The sequence below is a fragment of the Simochromis diagramma genome, unplaced genomic scaffold, assembly GCF_900408965.1.
Source record: "Simochromis diagramma unplaced genomic scaffold, fSimDia1.1 OVJJ01000683.1, whole genome shotgun sequence".
Classification (NCBI taxonomy): domain Eukaryota; kingdom Metazoa; phylum Chordata; class Actinopteri; order Cichliformes; family Cichlidae; genus Simochromis; species Simochromis diagramma.
In genome coordinates this window covers 2062249-2079614 of record NW_024387158.1, presented here as the reverse complement: position 1 = coordinate 2079614, position 17366 = coordinate 2062249, and the positions used below count along the sequence as shown (strand labels likewise).

The 17366-nt window shown below is 43.1% G+C and overlaps 1 long non-coding RNA gene across 1 annotated transcript; it reads left to right on the top strand.

The window, feature by feature from the left end:
- Nucleotides 1-1184: 1184 nt before the first annotated feature.
- LOC120744329 lies at nt 1185-14806 on the top strand. The gene is made up of 3 exons (XR_005698343.1): nt 1185-1197; nt 5008-5012; nt 14499-14806. It is a non-coding gene; the product is annotated as an uncharacterized LOC120744329 (long non-coding RNA).
- Nucleotides 14807-17366: the final 2560 nt, after the last annotated feature.

The window sequence follows — 17366 nt, the reverse complement described above, 5'->3', positions numbered from 1 at the left end:
AATGGAAAATGGCTGAAAATAATTTCCCTGCCTCTCTGTGTACCTGGCCTGTACTACTACACTTGATGTCTTCATAGTGTCTTTCCCCCTTCCTTCTTTCACATAATGATCACAGTCTGTCTTTGCATGTGATTGGCTGCATGGTGTGACCATGAAAATAAAGTCCCAGCCTTGTCTGCATGGATTCTCAGCAGGGCTGAACATTCAGCTCCCGCATACCAATGGACCATTAATAACTGGCATATGAAATTGTCTCACAGGCGGATATAATTGTGTCATCTGGCTCGCTGGCCATGCGTTTGACACCCCTGGTTAAAAGAAAATGATGAGTATTGCATATTTTGGGTGGGTCTTGCATATAAGTATAATATAATAGCTTTACAATTCAATTTTTTTTAATTTGGCTTCAGCCAGAGGTTCCACACTGTCTGGTTTGTCTCCGCCAGCGTTTTCCACACCATCTGATTTGTCTCTGCTGGAGGTCATTGTGCCATCTGGTCCAGCTCCATCTCCGCCAGATGTCAGCACACCTGCTGGCTCCTCCAGGTCCTGCACGGCCTGCAAGGCCACATCCATCCACCAAGTCATGTGGTCGGCCTCAGGACCTGCTTCACCTGCGCCGCCGCTGCTTCCCACGCAGTCGGCCTCGGGATCTGTTTCGGCACTGCCTTCTTCCATGTGATCGGCCTCTGGAACTGTTTTGGCACAGCCCCCTTCCATGCGGTCTGCCTCCTGAAATTTTGGTTCTTTGTTTTGGACTGTTTTCATTTGTTCTGTGTAAATCTGTTAAATCTGTGCATGTGATAGAAACAGAGAAAAGTAATGATGCACCCGTGTTCCTTGGTTCTGTAGACACAGGTTCAGATCCTTGGTCAGTCCTTACTATCAGAAACCACAAAGTTAGATGTCTCTGTTATCCCAGCCCAGATGTATTACTGCATAAACTAAAATGTGACAGAGTTATGTAAAGCAGATAGACCAGGTGGTACTCCACTTGATGTGTTGGGTATGTGAAGAGAAACATTATGCAAAGGTGAACAAGAAATACAAGAAAATGTGTTTATTATGAAAGATTTTCACATAGCGTTGTTAAGCAGGCCAGTAATTGTCAAGGGTGTGTGAACCTTGTGTGTAGAGCAGACAGCATAGAGGTGAATGTGTTGAATGAGAACTACCCAAAGCTGGGTCAGGGACTGGGTTTAATGCAGCAACCTTATGCTACTAAGTTGAAACCCAATGCTGTGCCTTTTTCCCTAGCCAAGATGGGTCCCCATCCCTTTGTTAGAAAAAGTGAAACAGGAACTGGAAAGAATGGATTCCATGGAAGTAATCAGCAGAGTCAAAGAACCAACAGGTCACTGTGCCAACAAATCAACTCTGGGCTGGACCAATTACAGCCGAGGAGGTCAGATGCACCCTCCCTCTTGCTTGGGCAACAGCTCTGAAAGCAACCATATCACAGACAAACAGAAGAGGTAGCCGCATTGAGGTGAAGAGGAACACAATTTGTTCTGTACTTCAGCTAGAATGAAAAAAAGACACAAAGCTGGAGTTACTCTGTGTCTTTACGCTGTCAGCTGCCTCTTCTTCTCTCATCCTCTCCCTCTCCTGTTGCTACTTCAGTCATGAAATTGATCCATGATCAGCTGATTGGCTTTTCTCCTTTTGTTTGTTTATTGCCCACTTTGTGCCAGAAAGAGGAAACCAGCGGATGTCGCGCTAAACAGCAGCAGCACGCTGAGAGATGTCCTTGCTGAATCATCAGGGCTGAACAGGTGATGGAGAAACAGGTTTATCTTTTAGGTGACATGGATGAATTGAAGGGAAGTTATGAACTGCTTCTGAGAGACAAATAACACCAGGATGCTTTTCAACGTAGCTGACAACTGGTAACTGTGCAGGGGCGGGTCTAGCAAAGTTTTGGCAGGGGGCAGGTAGGGCATTAACAGGGAAAGGGGGGCACAAAGAAGTACTTTTCTTTCTTATTGTCATTTAAAATGTCTAGCTTTTAAAAAATAATTATCTGAATCTTACAACCAAAGTTGTCATCTGATGTAAAATGTATAGAAATACATACATATATATCAACAAGACAGTATACATCAGTGTCACAACAGCGTTTGTTTTCATTCAAAGGCTTTATGGCTTTTTCTATAATACCCGGTGGGCCGGTCTCTAGTCAAAATGCCCGGGCCGATTTTTTGTCCCAGTCCATCCCTGTGTGGAAGAGAGACCGATATTAATAATAACAAATAATTAAATGCAGACAGATGTATAAACACATAGTGAGTGAAAAAGGTGACTGAAGAAGAAGCACTCATTGCATCATGGGAATCTCCCAGCTGCCTAGACCTATTGCAGCATAACTACGGGAGGATTCAGGGTCACCTGATCCAGTCCTAACTGTATGCTTTATCAAAAAAAGCCAGTAGTCTCAGCGCAAAGATCTCTTATTGTGTGATACTATAAGGTCATTTAAGCCCCCTTTCCATTAGTACCTACTCGGATCCACTCGCCAAGGTTTGCTATGGTTTCCAGGGTTGTCCATTAGGTCATAGTAACTGGTAACAGGTACTAAAATAGTAGTGATGGCTCGGTCGCGAACGAAATGGCTCTTAGAGCCGGATCCTTATCGCGAGCCGTGGGTTGTTGTTTTTTTTCTTTCTCTCACCCTCTCTCGCACTTATTTTCCGCTTCACTCCGCATGCGAGCCTTGTGCTTTACGCTGGGAAGAGGGGGGAGGGGCGGTAGTTAAACTCAGTAGCACAGGAACAGAGCGGGAGGGAGAGAGAGAGAAAGAGCCAGGGACAACAACGTCACATTAGAAAGGTATAGTAATCATCCACAATAGTGATGGTAAATTTGATTCTTTTTACTGAATCGAGTTTTAATGAGTCACTCACCAAAGTGAATCGGGTTTTTTGAGTCATTTGATTCACTGAGTCAGTTGACCAGAGAGTGCAAAAAATTTACATTTTCACTCAAACTTAATTTGTTTCTCTTTTCATGTAAATCCTACTGCTAAGCTGAATGATTCTAAAAGAAAACAACTATTTTATAGAGCAAAAAAGAGCATTGAGCTGTGAGCCAGGGGGCGGTAATGCGCCTTAACATTGGTTGCCAACCAAGAAGAAGAAGAAGCTGTGAGCCAGGAGGGAGGGGGTGAGTGAGTGAGTGATTCGTTCACTCTATGATTTAGCACAGGAGGGAGGGGGTGAGCAAGTCCTGAGTGATTCACTTAAGCTTAGGATTCAGCACAGGAGGGAGGGGGTTAGTGAGTCCTGAGTGATTCACTTAAGCTTAGGATTCAGCATAGGAGGGAGGGGGTTAGTGAGTGAGTGAGTGAGTGAGTGATTCGTTCGCTCTATGATTCAGCACAGGAAGGGAGGGGGTGAGTAGCTCAAATGTGCTGTTAGCATGTTAGCAGACCAATGCTACTGTGAACCGAGGAGCTATAGACCCTGTGCACGAGAAAATGCTAACTTCCTGGTTTGAGACCGGATGTAGAGTTGTACATTTCCGGTAGCTTTACTTTGCGGTCAATCGCTACTGCAAAGATATACTCCAAAATCATGTCCAAAACTTGAAAACGGAAAGATCGCGTTAAGTTACAAAGAGCAGAAGGTGGGAACACTCACCACTGTTGTGTCATAAAAAAATCTAATGATCAATTTTGATGTTTAAAGAGTTTAGATCGATCAGTTGTTTACATCACTCAACACAAGCAGAACTGCATCACTGCAGCAGAAGACACATCATCCACATTCAGAAGCACATCTCTGTATAGTGACTGATCTTATAATTTAAACAGGCAAATGTTCAGCATTCAAACTACAGGTGAACAATAGTCAAACCAGATGTTCCCCCCGTTATGTCGATATCAGCAAGTCAAGTACACACCTACACAGCATGTTAACAAACCGTGAAAAAAGCCACACAAAAAATGAATGATTGCTGGTAAGGGTTTCTATACATTAGTATGTACGAAGGGGTATGTTGTGACTTACCTTCAAAATTACAGCTGGTCCCTCGCTATAACGCGGTTCACCTTTCACCTCGCTGTTTCGCAGATTTTTTAGTGCAAGTTTGCATGCTTTTTTTTTACGTCACATTGTGTCCTGCGTCCTGATCGCTGCAGACGATCTCCTCCACGACGTCTCTCCTGTACAGTACAGAATCGCTGCATCGATCGCTAGCAGTGTGACTCTGAAGTGCAGTGCTGTATGTCCACGATGTCCACGAAATGTTTTGCACTGTCAAAATATAACATTGGCTACTTGATTTCACCTATCGCTGGTTATTTTTAGAACATAACACCCGCGATAAACGAGGGACCGCTGTTTACAGATTCTGAGAAATATAACATTTGAATCCCTTTTCTCTTTTGCTCTGAGGCGCCGGGGAAAAATATCGACAAGTCGATGAACATCATTTACAGATATATTGGATAAATGCCCAAGACATCTATAGAAATGTAAATGATTCATTCATTTGCTTAACTTGTTTTGGACCGTAAACAAGGCGCGAATAGGACACCGGAAACAAAGCTCCCCACAGGAGTTTCCGCACCAGAAGTAGCATATGCTAACGTGCACATAGTCTATTGTCTTGATGTGAGCTTCTACTCAGGGTTTTTTCTTTCAGTTCAAAGCAGAATTTTTTTTGTTAAGATACTGGATGTTGTGTTTTTCTCCACAATTTTAATTATAAGATATATATATTGCTGCTAACAGCCACAGGGATGAGTCAGTGAGTCAGTTGGGCTTGTGAATCATGATTCATGAGTCAGTAAAGTGATTCTCGAGTATTGAACGATTCGTTCATGATTCGCGCATCACTACTCAATACAGACGAGTGAGAGTGAGAGCTGTGTGTCTGTGCCGTTCTTTCACCTCTCCTCACTATTTCCCCTGTTTAAGGGGACAACATTTGCACAGATGTTTTTTTGAAATTCTATACGCGAAAAGTGAGCGCGAGAGCCCTCGGTGCGCCTGCTTGCTGCTGAAGTCAAAGTAAACTTTATTATCATCTCCGTTACATACAGTCCAGCATATAGAGAGACGAGACGACGAGGCTCCAGTTACAGCAGTGCAAGAAAACAAAAAATAAATATAAGAAGAGTAAGAAAATAAATATAACTTTAGGACCAGGAGTAAAGGGATCAATAACAATTTAACATTTATAATTTAGAGTTTGATGATTTAAAGTCTCACACACAACCCGTCGAAAGGGGAGGGGGGGGCTGCTGCTTCCAAATAGAGCACATTTCATCCATAATGATGTAAATCCAAGCACATTATGTATTCATGATTTGAATCCTGGGTTGTGTGAAATCCCAGAAATACACCTTAGACAAAGTGAATCTGTGAACTAAGGGGTAGGTCTGTTAGGTTATGTTGTGGTGATCCTGGAGTTGGGGGATTTGTGTTCATACTGGAGTGCAAAATTAAAACCAATGGAAGATGGACAAGAAAAGTTCAAAGCCATCAGGTGCTCAGTTTAGAAAAAAAGAGAAAAGAAGAGGAGGAGAAATGAGCAAAAGATGCAGGTAAGCAGATGTGTGATTGGATAATGGCAGGTCATCCTGAAACAATCAGAATCAGAATACTTTATTAATCCCTAAGGAAATTAAGTGGGTTACAGTTGCTCCAAGAAGAAATGGTAAAAATAGCAACAGTAACAGACTAAACTCCAAACAATACATTATGTTACAGATTTTAATATTAATTAGTCGTTGTCAGTTGTTGATTTGTCCTGTTCTCATTGTATGACGAATTATGATGGCTGTTTGGTAGCTGTTTGCATACTATGCACAATCTCTTTGTCTTCATATGTGTGTGTGTGTGTGTGTTTCTCTGGTGAATTTCGACAACAGTTTTATGTTAACGTACAATCCTTAATATGTTTTATGCGTGTGTGTGTGTGTGTGTGTGGGGGGGGGGGGGTGCCGGAGAGAGTGTGCGCAAGGGGCGCCAAACAGGCTAGGACCGCCACTGACCATCACGTTAATCTAGCTAAGTGTAAACAGCAGTAAATACTAAATATTGAATTTTGTTGTGTAGCAAGCAGGACCGACATGTGCTTGGAAATAGCAGCCAATAGAGGTGTAGTTTATGTCTATGAACAGTGAACACCCGTGTGCACACCTGTGTGGATCAGCGCGCTTGTATTCAAAAGGTTTCCCCATGTAATGGTCTGCTAGAGGATGTAGAGAGCCATAGCCCCGTCCCCCAGGGCATGAAGCAGGCATGGAGGAGATCCAGGCTCCAGACATCCAGAGGCCCCAGAGTGCGAGAGCCCAAGGAGGACCACCGGAGGGGCATCGGTGCCACCCTCCTGGGAAGAGCTGAGGAGAGCCCCAGATGAGGGGTCACCCAGTAGCCACGGAGCAGAAGCCAGAGGGGGCTGCAGTGGCGTACCCGCCGGCTCTGCCGGCAGCCAGCTGTGCCAGAGTTGCAGTGTTTCAGACACTTTTCAATTCTCCACTCAAAGGCAGTCAGTTTACCTCCCCAGGTTCCTCAGCCCAATTTGATCTCCCACACTAAACAACAGCGTTCTTCCATGTCTCCTCCCCCTCCTTCCACTGTAGTCTCGTCTCCCCCCCTTGCAGCAGTCCATTGCAGTCAGTTGTCTTCAGCTTTGTCCTGTGTAATCCCACTGTCTCTGTCTGTTTGGTCATGCAACATGCAGCACCTGTATAAAAAAGGCCAAAGCAGACTGTACTTCCTCAGGAGCAGCACAGCACAGAAGGACTCATCCAGGCTGGAAACACGAATCAGGAAGGCTGGCTCTGTGGTCGGCATGAAGCTGGACACTTTGGTGACAGTGGCAGAGAAAAGGACATTAAAGAAACTGCTGGACATTATGGACAATGCTGGGCATCCTCTGCACACGGTGTTAAATAATCAGAGGAGCCTGTTCAGCAAAAGGTTGCTTCTCCCAAAGACAAGAACCAACAGGCTTAAAAACTCCTTTGTCCCACACGCCATCAAACTCCTCATTGGAGGGGAGAGGGAGGGGAAACAGGAGGACAAAGGAGGGCGGGAACCACTGAGCTGTAGTGCTTTTTTTTTCAACTGTGCAATATTTGCAATATTTTTTATATTCAATCTTTTTTGTGGGGCAAATAATATTGACACCAGTCATTTTGTGTTTTTCTGAAATTATTCTGTTATTGTGTACAAAATATCAAAAAAAATAAGCTATAGTGAAATCCTCTAGTTGAAAATCCTGTTTAAAAAAAGCACTTGGGACAATTGTGTTAGTGGCAGCTTTTGTTATAATATCAATAATATTTATATGAATATGGGATACTGTTACATGTTTGCATAGACTTTTGTGGAATATGGAGACACTCCTGGCATTATATGAGCAAAGTGAGACTCATTTTTTAGGGTTCGTGGAGATGAGTGTGAAGATCCAAACAATCCCTGTCAGTGATGGAGAAGCTTTGATGAAAATATTTGGTAAAAAGTTCACCAGCATGAAGGAAATGAAGTTTCAAACTTTCCTTAGGAGGACCCCAGCACGCCTGCTTAAAGAAAAGTAAGTGTGCCGATGTGGATGCTTGCAGCGACTGCTGTATAGAGGCCATCCTGCTACACGTGAAACACATCAGAGTCATAATTGTTATTTTAGTCACGTGTTTGTTTATTATCCTTATTGTTTTATCTGGGACTGTTTGCAGACATCTCAGAGAGAGGAGACACCAGCATCTGAACAGAGACTCAAACCAGCAACCTGCAGCTCCCTGCTTGGCTGCTCCAGTTTTCTCCTCACTCATGTTGCCCACCAGTGATTTCTAGCTGCCCACCCACACAGCAGGCTAGAATATGCACTGAGCCTCAGCACCCAATACTTGGACATGTTTTCTTTATTAAACAATGAACCAGACCCCAAAAAGTAAACAGCTGTTATTGCTAGGCAACGGGAGCAGCATTTGGTGATGCAGCACCTGACATTCCTGACCATGTGGGCGGAGCATGCATGGAATGGAATGTTTAGTAGAACTGTGCAACACAAGCACTTAGTTACAGCATGTTTCATTGTATCCAGACACAGCTAGAGACACATCTACAGCAGCATCTCTGTGCAGGACAAACGACAGTTGACGAAGAAAACATCAAAAACTTCACTTCACTCCTCTACAATACGTTGGCTCCTTTGTTTAAAAGGCCAAAATGAATCAGGGGAGAACGAGAAGAGGATCGGCGAGTGCTTCACCTCACAATACAGTACAGCTGATTAACCTGCAAGAAGAACTTCAAATGATACAGGCTGAAAATGTCAAATTAAAAGAAGAGGCAGAAAAATCCAGAGGAGAAGCTAAAAATTCAAAGTTTGAAACTGAAGAAGTATTGCAGGAATTACTGCATGTGGGTCTCAAACTTAAAGGAGAGAAAATGGGAAAACAACAGGCAGAAAACGAGAATGAAAACATGAAGAAAGAACTGTTGGAAGCTCAAAAAGCATTGGAGGAAGAGAAAACCACAGCACAAGAAGCCAAAAATAAATATCAAACTGCAAAGAAGGAGGCAGGAAATGTGATGCAGGAATTACAGGAGGTGCAGGAAGCTTTTGAAGAGGGAAAAAGGAAAATGCAGTTGGCAACACAAGAAGCTGCAAATGTAATGGCTGAAGCTGAAACACTAAGGAAGGAATTACTGCATGTGAAGCAACAACTTGAAGAGGAGAAAAAACGTAAATACGAGGCAGAAAATGAGATTGAAAATATGAAGAAAGAATTGTTGGAAGCTCAAAAAGTGTTGGAGGAAGAGAAAATTAAAATACGGGAAGCAAAGAAAGAAATGGAAGATACAAAGAGTTACACTCAAAACATGAAGAAGGAACTGATGAAAGTGCAAGAAGAACTTGCAGAAGAGAAAATTGAGGTGAAGGTATTGAAGAAAGAAATGACCGGCTCTGCGGTGACCAAGAAAGACTGCAAAGACGCACTTAAAGAAATACAAAAACACAAAAAGGAAGCTAAAGAGCTCCTCAAACACAAAGTGAAACTGGCCAAACAGCAGCTGAAAGAAAAATTTAAAGATGCCGAGGAGCAGCTCAACAAAACCTTAAAAGAACTGAAGGCAAAAGAAAAGCAAGCTGAGGACAGGAGGGGATTCTGGAGCAGACTGCTGAGAAAGAACTGACCCAGCAGCATCAAGTTTGAGGAGATCAATAGTTTCTTCCTCCTTCCCCCTCTCTCCACCTTTCTTTCACCCCATCCTTCTTCTTGGGACGTTTGTTTGTTTTTTAAAAACTCTAATCTAAATACATGTACTGAAATACACAAATAAAATTGCCATAACTTGACCTCATGTTGCCTGCTTCTTTTCTTGTGTGTCTGTGGATGTAAAACAATAACACACTTTCTGCTCCGTGTGTCTTTAATTGTAAGTAAATGCAATATGTTTTCATTTTAAAATGCAGTGCAAAAAACTTCTGCTCTAAATCTTTTTTTTAGCAAAAAGCTTTTTTTTGCCTGTTGTGGAAGTTTTCCATTTAAATAAAGCCTGCAGACGAGTGGTGAGCGGTAGCTAACATTCTTTAATCAAACACACAACGAACAGACAACCAAGCTTGATGAAGTCCCTGCATGACCGCGGGACAGACGGTCAGCAGAGTCTCCCTGAGCCTAACATGGCTCTCAGTTAAGTACCTTCTCCAGGAACAAAAGGCAGTACACAGCTGTTTCACACCTTAAGGTTCACACTCCCTTGCTACCTCCCAGAGTCCTCGAAGACACAAAAGACTCTTCCTGTAGAGTTGTCTGCTTCCCCCAACTTCCTTACTACACCCCCACCAGAGGGGGTGTTACTGTATGAGTGTGAGACATGTTAATATCCAGTGGCACCAAGGTATCATACAATAAAACAATGTGATTAATACATAAGTAAAAGAAATTCCTATACATGCCCCTTCCTGATTTCTTATGTTTTAACATGTTTGTTACACTTACATGTTTCCAATTTCAAATGTTAACACAGATGTTCAGAGTAAATACAGATTGTAGTTTTTTAAATGATGATTTCATTTAGTTTGGGGAAATAGCTCTCCAACTTTACTTCATGTAGAAAAAGTAATTTCCTTCTAAACCTAATAAGTGGTTTTGTCATCTAGCAAGAACTGCAATCGAGCATTTGCAATAACTGTTGATGAGTGTTTTACAGCGCTGTGGAGGAAATGTGGTCCTCTCTTCTTTGCAGAATTGTTTTCACAATTTGGAGGGCCACTTTGGAGGGTTTTCCAGCATAGGCTGAGTTTTTAAGGTCATGCTAAACCATCTCAATCTGATTCCAGTCTGCACTTTGACCAGGTCAAAACCTCCATGTTGTTTTTTGAGCCATTCAGAGATGATCTTGCTGCTGTGTTTTGCATTATTGTCCTGGTGCACTTGAGCTTCGGGGCACATTAAATGAGACAAGTGAGGCCTTCAGGTTTTCCACATTTTCTGGATTAAGGCCCTCATCGTGGTTCGATTCCCAAAGCGCTTGAAATGCCTTTGTAACCCTTTCCAGACCGATAGAGTTCAGTGTTTCTTAGCTGTTTCTTTAGATGTCCACGATGTTGCTTTCTGAGATCTTCACTTTTTTTTTTTCTTTTCTTTTTTTTTTTTTGCCTGTCCCATTTGGTTCTTTAGCCGTCAGAATTGTTGTCTGAAGACCAACAAGGAGACCCAATGGATTTACTTTGCCAAATGGATCATCATGGCATTGCCGTATTGGTCCATTTGATCGACCTTTGTTGTTATTATTTATTTTATTTTATTTTCAGTTGTTACAGACGGGACAGACATGACTGAGGGATAGGAAAGGGAGAAAGAAAGATGAAGGAAAAGAAAAACAGAAGGGGAGAGGGACAGTGAGAAAGGGCAATTTCTCACTGTCTCAAAAGAGAGAGAAAGAGAGAGAAGAGAAAAAAAATCTCCTGGATCACCTGTTGAGAGAAAGAGAAGAGAAAACAAGGAAAAAAAAACAGAGCAACATACTAAACACAACACCATCACCAGTAGCGGTTTTTGATACGGGCGACATCGTGGTGGGGGGCGGTATCACGGGCATCTGCAAAAAAAAAAAGAAGAAATTGCTCGTACTCATGCTGTCCCGACATCAGCCAGATCATATTGGGAACGGTACAGGCACCGATCGGTTTTCTATCGCCCATTTGCTGGTAGTAAGGGCGCCCTCTGTTTGCGAGGTGCGCCTGCTGCTTGCGGCACAGGTAGGAGAGGGCGGGGCGGCGGGGGATTCTCTGGCTGGCTGGAGCAGCATCTAATAACCAACTCGCAAAATAAAACAAAAATAAAAACAAAACAACAAACACGAAAACACCAGACATTATGATACAGACTTATAATTTGTGTGGTGGATCATAAATTTGATTCGTTTTGAAGTTGTACATCTCTGTTCCTTACATTTCATGTCATGCCCTTATTAATGTTTTATTTGTTGCTTTGACTGTTTTTGAATAGAATATGCAGTGGGAATATAGAGGGAGATAAGTAGTCAAAGTTTTGCCTGGGTTGATTGTGCGTCAATCCATTGTTAATGCCTCAGGGCTCCAGTAGGTGGGTTCGCACGCCTCCTCCTTCACTCAATACTAGTGATGGTAAATTTGATTATTTTTACTGAATCGAGTTTTAATGAGTCACTCACCAAAGTGAATCTGGTTTTTTGAGTCATTTGATTCATTGAGTCAGTTGACCAGAGAGTGCAAAACATGTACATTTTCTCTCAAACTTAATTTGTTTCTCTTTTCATGTAAATCCTACTGCTAAGATGAATGATTCTAAAAAAAAACAAAACTATTTTATAGAGCAAAAAAGAGCAAAAACATTTCTAAAAATTAAGCAATTTCCTATCAAAATTGCTTAATAAACATTTATTTTGTTTATTTTTATTTTATTAGTATTTTTCCTTAAATGTGTCAAATATATATTTTCTCATCTAAATGTCCACTGAGCTGTGAGCCAGGCTGCGGTAATGCGCCTTAACATTGGTTGCCAACCAAGAAGAAGAAGAAGCTGTGAGCCAGGAGGGAGGGGGTGAGTGAGTGAGTGATTCGTTCGCTCTATGATTCAGCACAGGAGGGAGGGGGTGAGCGAGTCCTGAGTGATTCACTTACGCTCTATGATTCAGCACAGGAGGGAGGGAGTTAGTGAGTCTCTCCTGTACAAAACAGAATCGCTGCATCGATCGCTAGCAGTGTGACTCTGAAGTGCAGTACTGTATGTCCATGATGTCCACGAAACGTTTTGCACCATCAAAAAATAACATTGGCTACATGATTTCACCTATCGCTGGTTATTTTTAGAACATAACACCCGCAATAAACGAGGGACCGCTGTTTACAGATGCTGAGAAATATAACACTTGAATCCCTTTTCTCTTTTGCTCTGAGGCGCGGGGGAAAAATATCGACAAGTCGATGAACATCATTTACAGATATATTGGATAAATGCCCAAGACATCTAGAGAATATTTGGGATCAATGATGTCATAGCAAAGCGGCGAAGGCTGTCCGAATGCAAAGAATACTCAAAATGTGGCGACAAATGCGTCCTACTGTTCCCCAAATTTTATGTATGTATCCTTCGTGTCCTACCATATCCCAGCATTCATTGCGGGCCATACAGGAGATTTTTTTTCTGATAACGACAGTGGTCGAAGCGGGAGAGGAAAACACTTTCAAATGTAAGTATATGAAAATCTGGTTGTACAAAAGTTAAATTGTCATAGCGGTTGTGTTGTTAAGCTTTTGACATCTGCATAGACATGTTTCTTTTCAATTTAAATAACCGTAAACTAGCGTGTATGGTGGGTCCCGCGTTTTGGGCCACTGTGGCGTGGAGGTATAAGAATAAATCAGTTTACACATCATATTCATATGAGTACGGTCCTATTAACCCTCACGCTGTACAGCAGCGGTCCCCAACCTTTTTTTGCACCACAGACCGGTTTAATGTCAGACACGGACCGGCCTTTAAGGTGTCGCGGAAAAATACACCAAAATAAAATGATACGACCAAGACAAAACACTGTGGTATTTTGTAAATATAATAATAAACGCGAATTAACTGTGTCATTGTGTAACTTTATTAGCAGCGTCCTCCTGAAATGCGCCAACATTGAGAGTAACAACCTCCTCTCTGCGCCCCAATGCGCCCCGTTTGCTATGGTAACTTGTAAATATTTCTTTCAAAATAAGACACACAACTACAACACGGGAAAAGACCCAGGGAACGATACAAACCATGAGAAGATGGGCCTGCAGGGGAAAGTCACCCCCTTGCAGGCCAGAAGACATGGGATAACTTTAAAAAATACAAAGTACATATGTGTGTTATCAAGACAATAATTCTTAAGAACACAAGTTAATAAACGTGCAATTACTAAGAGTTGTTGTGTTGTTTTTATTTGTCCACTGTCATTTTTTTTATTACCTCTGCCTTTAGGATTGCAAGTATCCAGGCTCAGGAGAGAGAGTCAGTGGGAATCTCACTGCTGCTACTTGGCCCTGGTTTGTCCTCATGGATGAGGTGATAGGACGGAGGCCTTCCAAATTAGGCCTCCTGTCCAAATTTCCTCTCTCAATGAGGACACTCCAGGGCCAAGCGCAGCAGTGGGTGACCAAAACAAAAGCGAGGAGGAAGGGAGTGAGCCACCCACAACAGGGAGGAACAGGAGAAGAGACAGGGCTGATGAGCTGCTAGACCTCATCAGAGAGGACATGAGGCAGTAAAGAGAGGCTGAGGAGAGGAGAGCAGGGAGAGGATGGACAGACTGTTTTCACTTCTTGAAAGATTAGGTCCAAAATGAGTTATGCATTATACCATTTATTTATTTTAATATATTTGTTACATTGTTATATGTGTTGCATTAGTTTCAAGGTTTTATGTTATTAATAAATTGATTAAAACAAACAGTAATTGTCACTGAACACATTTTATTTACAGGTATTTGTAACATGTATGAACATAACGCTAACTATGAACAATATTGCATGGATATTTATTTGATAGCAATAGAGTAAATAACAATAACCATGAAACAAGAATATTTCAAATACACCAACAGTGTGTAGATGAAAAAACTATATTTACAGTTGTTCACACAGGGTTAATCTGAGTGACCTGTTCCTGGACAGTTTCTTTAACAACTGTAATAGATTACAGGAAGTCTCTGGCAGTGTTGCTGAATCTGCCTGAGCAAGATCAGACATGGATGGGGTGCTGCAACTGAGACCTGCGGTTTGTCTTTTCTGGTGGGCGAGTGGAGAATCACACAGGGTGGTCTGCAAAGAGCTTTAGGATGCTTCCTCCCACTGTCCACTGCATCGTCCATCCACAGGGTTTGCAGGGCTGGCTCACTCGACGGCTGCCACACCACTAAGATGCTTTCAGAAATATGCTAGCAGGAGATGGTGGATGCCTTATTACTACTAGAATACTACTTGTAACGCTGTAGCAGACAACAGTTTAATAAAGAAACCAAAAGATTAGATTCTATAAGTTTCAAAGATATTTAGTTTATATATTTTATATAATACAGTACATGTGTAAGAATGACCGGTGTTGTGCCAAAAAATGATCGTCTGCCAAAAACTGATTTCCGGTTTTTGCCCAAAACTGATTGCTTGTATTTAAACTGCTATAAATAACTTGTTGGTCTATAATACGTGAAACATATGTCAAATGTATCTCTCATTAATGATATCAAGTCACCTTGAGCCAGAAGCAACATTCCTGTAACAAGGTAGAAGCTGCAATCAGTTTTTGGCAGTGACTTTTATTTATCCTTTATTTATCCAGTTCACAAACAATCTTGTTGACATTAAAAATTAATTTTTTAAGAGTAATCTGGCCAAGAGGGCAGCAGAGGGCAACAAATATATCAACTGTACCTACATTATAACAAGAGTTATAAAGATACTTGAAAAACAGGTAATTTTTAAATTATATATATAACCCATTTGTAAACCATGTTCACCGAAGTTTTTTTTTTACCAACATACATGAAGATATTGCACACGGAAACATTGGCAATCAGTTTTTGGCAGGCAAACACTTTTTGGCACACCACTGGCAATAATTCAATTATCCGTGTAATTAGCTAAGTAATTCCTAAATGCGTGTAGATTAAAGGAAATTATTTTACCTGGATATGATTGTCTCTGATGAGCCTAAGGTACAAAACAACCGGGCGACGACAATAAGGTTTTTCTAGCTCCTCAAGAATTAAAAATGTATAAGAAAACGGAGCGACATTTCTGGGTCCATTTTAAAGTTTTCGCGCTGTGGCGCTAGCGACCGGGAAAACACGGAAGTAAGGGCGGACTTGAACTAATGCTAGAAGGCTGTCCACAGCCAACCTGTTATGTTGTATACTCTTTGTTTGTTCAATAAAGTTTCTATTAAGAAAAGGCTGTCCACAGCCGCTCACTTCCTGACTACCCGTCTGTCGAAGGACACTACCTACCTACATGATGTAGGTAGGTAGTGTCCTTCGGAGCATCCTTCCCCCTGAATTCGGACACAGCAATTGTCTTTCTTCTACTTGTCAGTGTGGAAAACTAAGAGGCCGGCTCAGACAGAGAACACCAAAAAACGCTTTCATTAACAACATAGATCCAGACCAGGCAATGTTTCATTTGCGAAACACAAAACTTTCATTTGCAAACACACTCACACACACTGAAAAACAGAAAACTTTAGTTCTGGCTGACTCAGGAACAAAAGAATCAGTTTCTAAACTTTTGGTGCTGAAAACAAAACTCTTTGTTTTTTGGTTTGCTGTCTCTGAGCAAGCATAAAGACAAAAGTGAATTTCACTCACCACAGAGGTATATTCAAACAACCCACCATGGACAGACACCGGTGTAGCCACAGACTCTGGCATTGGTGAGTACAGCTGATGACATCAGGGGTAGGTGAAGCTGAAAGTGTATTTTCATGAGCGGTATGTTCAGTCTTGCTTTTGGAATTGGGTAGAGTATGTGAATTCCTTTCTCGCATGTTCAAGTCTCACATTAAAGACCATGTCAGTTGGGCTAAATGCCATAGAGGAAATAATAGGCAGAAGTCCAGAAGTGGGCAGTACCATAATTGAGTTAAGTAGGAGTTACAAGCCTGTGACCTGGGTCTCACCCGGAGTGACAGACAAGTTTAACATTGCTGGAGCAATATGAGTTAAAGAAGAGGCAATTAAACAACTCCTTGGTGGCAGGGCCACTGGGGTGGATGAGTTTCACCCTGAGTTCCTGAAGGTTCTGGATGATGTAGTGCTGTCTTGGTTGACACACCTCTACAATGTTGCATGGAGATCAGTTACAGTACCTCTGAATTGGCAGACCGGGGTGGTGGTTCCCATCTTTAAGAAGGGGGACTGGAGGGTGCCACCCAGCAGGAGCAGGCGGCGGAGGTGCGCCGCAGGCAGGAAGAACTGCGGGACAAGACCGAGTGACACCTAAGAAGAATGGTGGAGATGGCGGCGCTGCTTCAGGACTGGGTGACCCCGCCGCCGCCACCCCCACTGGAATGTACTGACGGTGGGGAAGCGGTGGAGGAGCTGCGGGAGGCACCTTGGCAGCCGGAGGTAGGGGATGAGGCGCGCAGGAGTCTTCGCCTGCTGGAGGAGGGGGAGCAGCCGGGCAAAGGGCTGTTCCAGCCGGGAGTGGTGGAGGAGCCGCTCCAGCCAGAAGTGGATGAGGGTTCGTGCCCGCTGGAGGTGGAGGAGCCGCTGCGTGAGGGGTTGCTCCAGTTGGGAGCAGTGGAGGAGCTGCCCCAGCCAGAAATGGCGGCGGTGCCAGTGCCAGGGGAGTCTGCGCAACCTGGGGCGGAGGGCGAGGAGCGAGTCACTCCGGAGCGACGTATGCCGGCCCAGCCACCCGTGAGCCGGGGCTCCCAACCGTGTCTGCGGTGGTCGGCCTCCGGACGAGCATTGCCGCCGCCGCTGGGGGCGTGGGCGGCCTCGGATTCAGGGTTGTTGGTGTGTGTAGTGGCAAGGAGTCTGTGCAGCCTGCAGCCAAGAGCTGCAGTCACACTGTGTGAATAAAGTTGGCTCTCAAATCAAACCTCTGGACCCGTCATGCATCATCCTTGCCACACACCGATTCTGTTCATAATTTTTATGGACAGAATTTCTAGGTGCAGCCAAGTGGCGGAAGACTTCTACTTGGGTGTTTTCAGAATCTCATCTCTGCTTTTCGCAGATGAGTTCTGTTGGCTTAATCAGGTGACAGCCTCCAGCGAATCTGAGGCCATGGTCCTGAGCCGGAAAATGGTGGAGTACCCACTCTGGTCAGGGAAAAGTTCCTGCCCCCAGTGGAGGAGTTTAAGTATTGAGGGTCTTGTTCACGAGTGACGG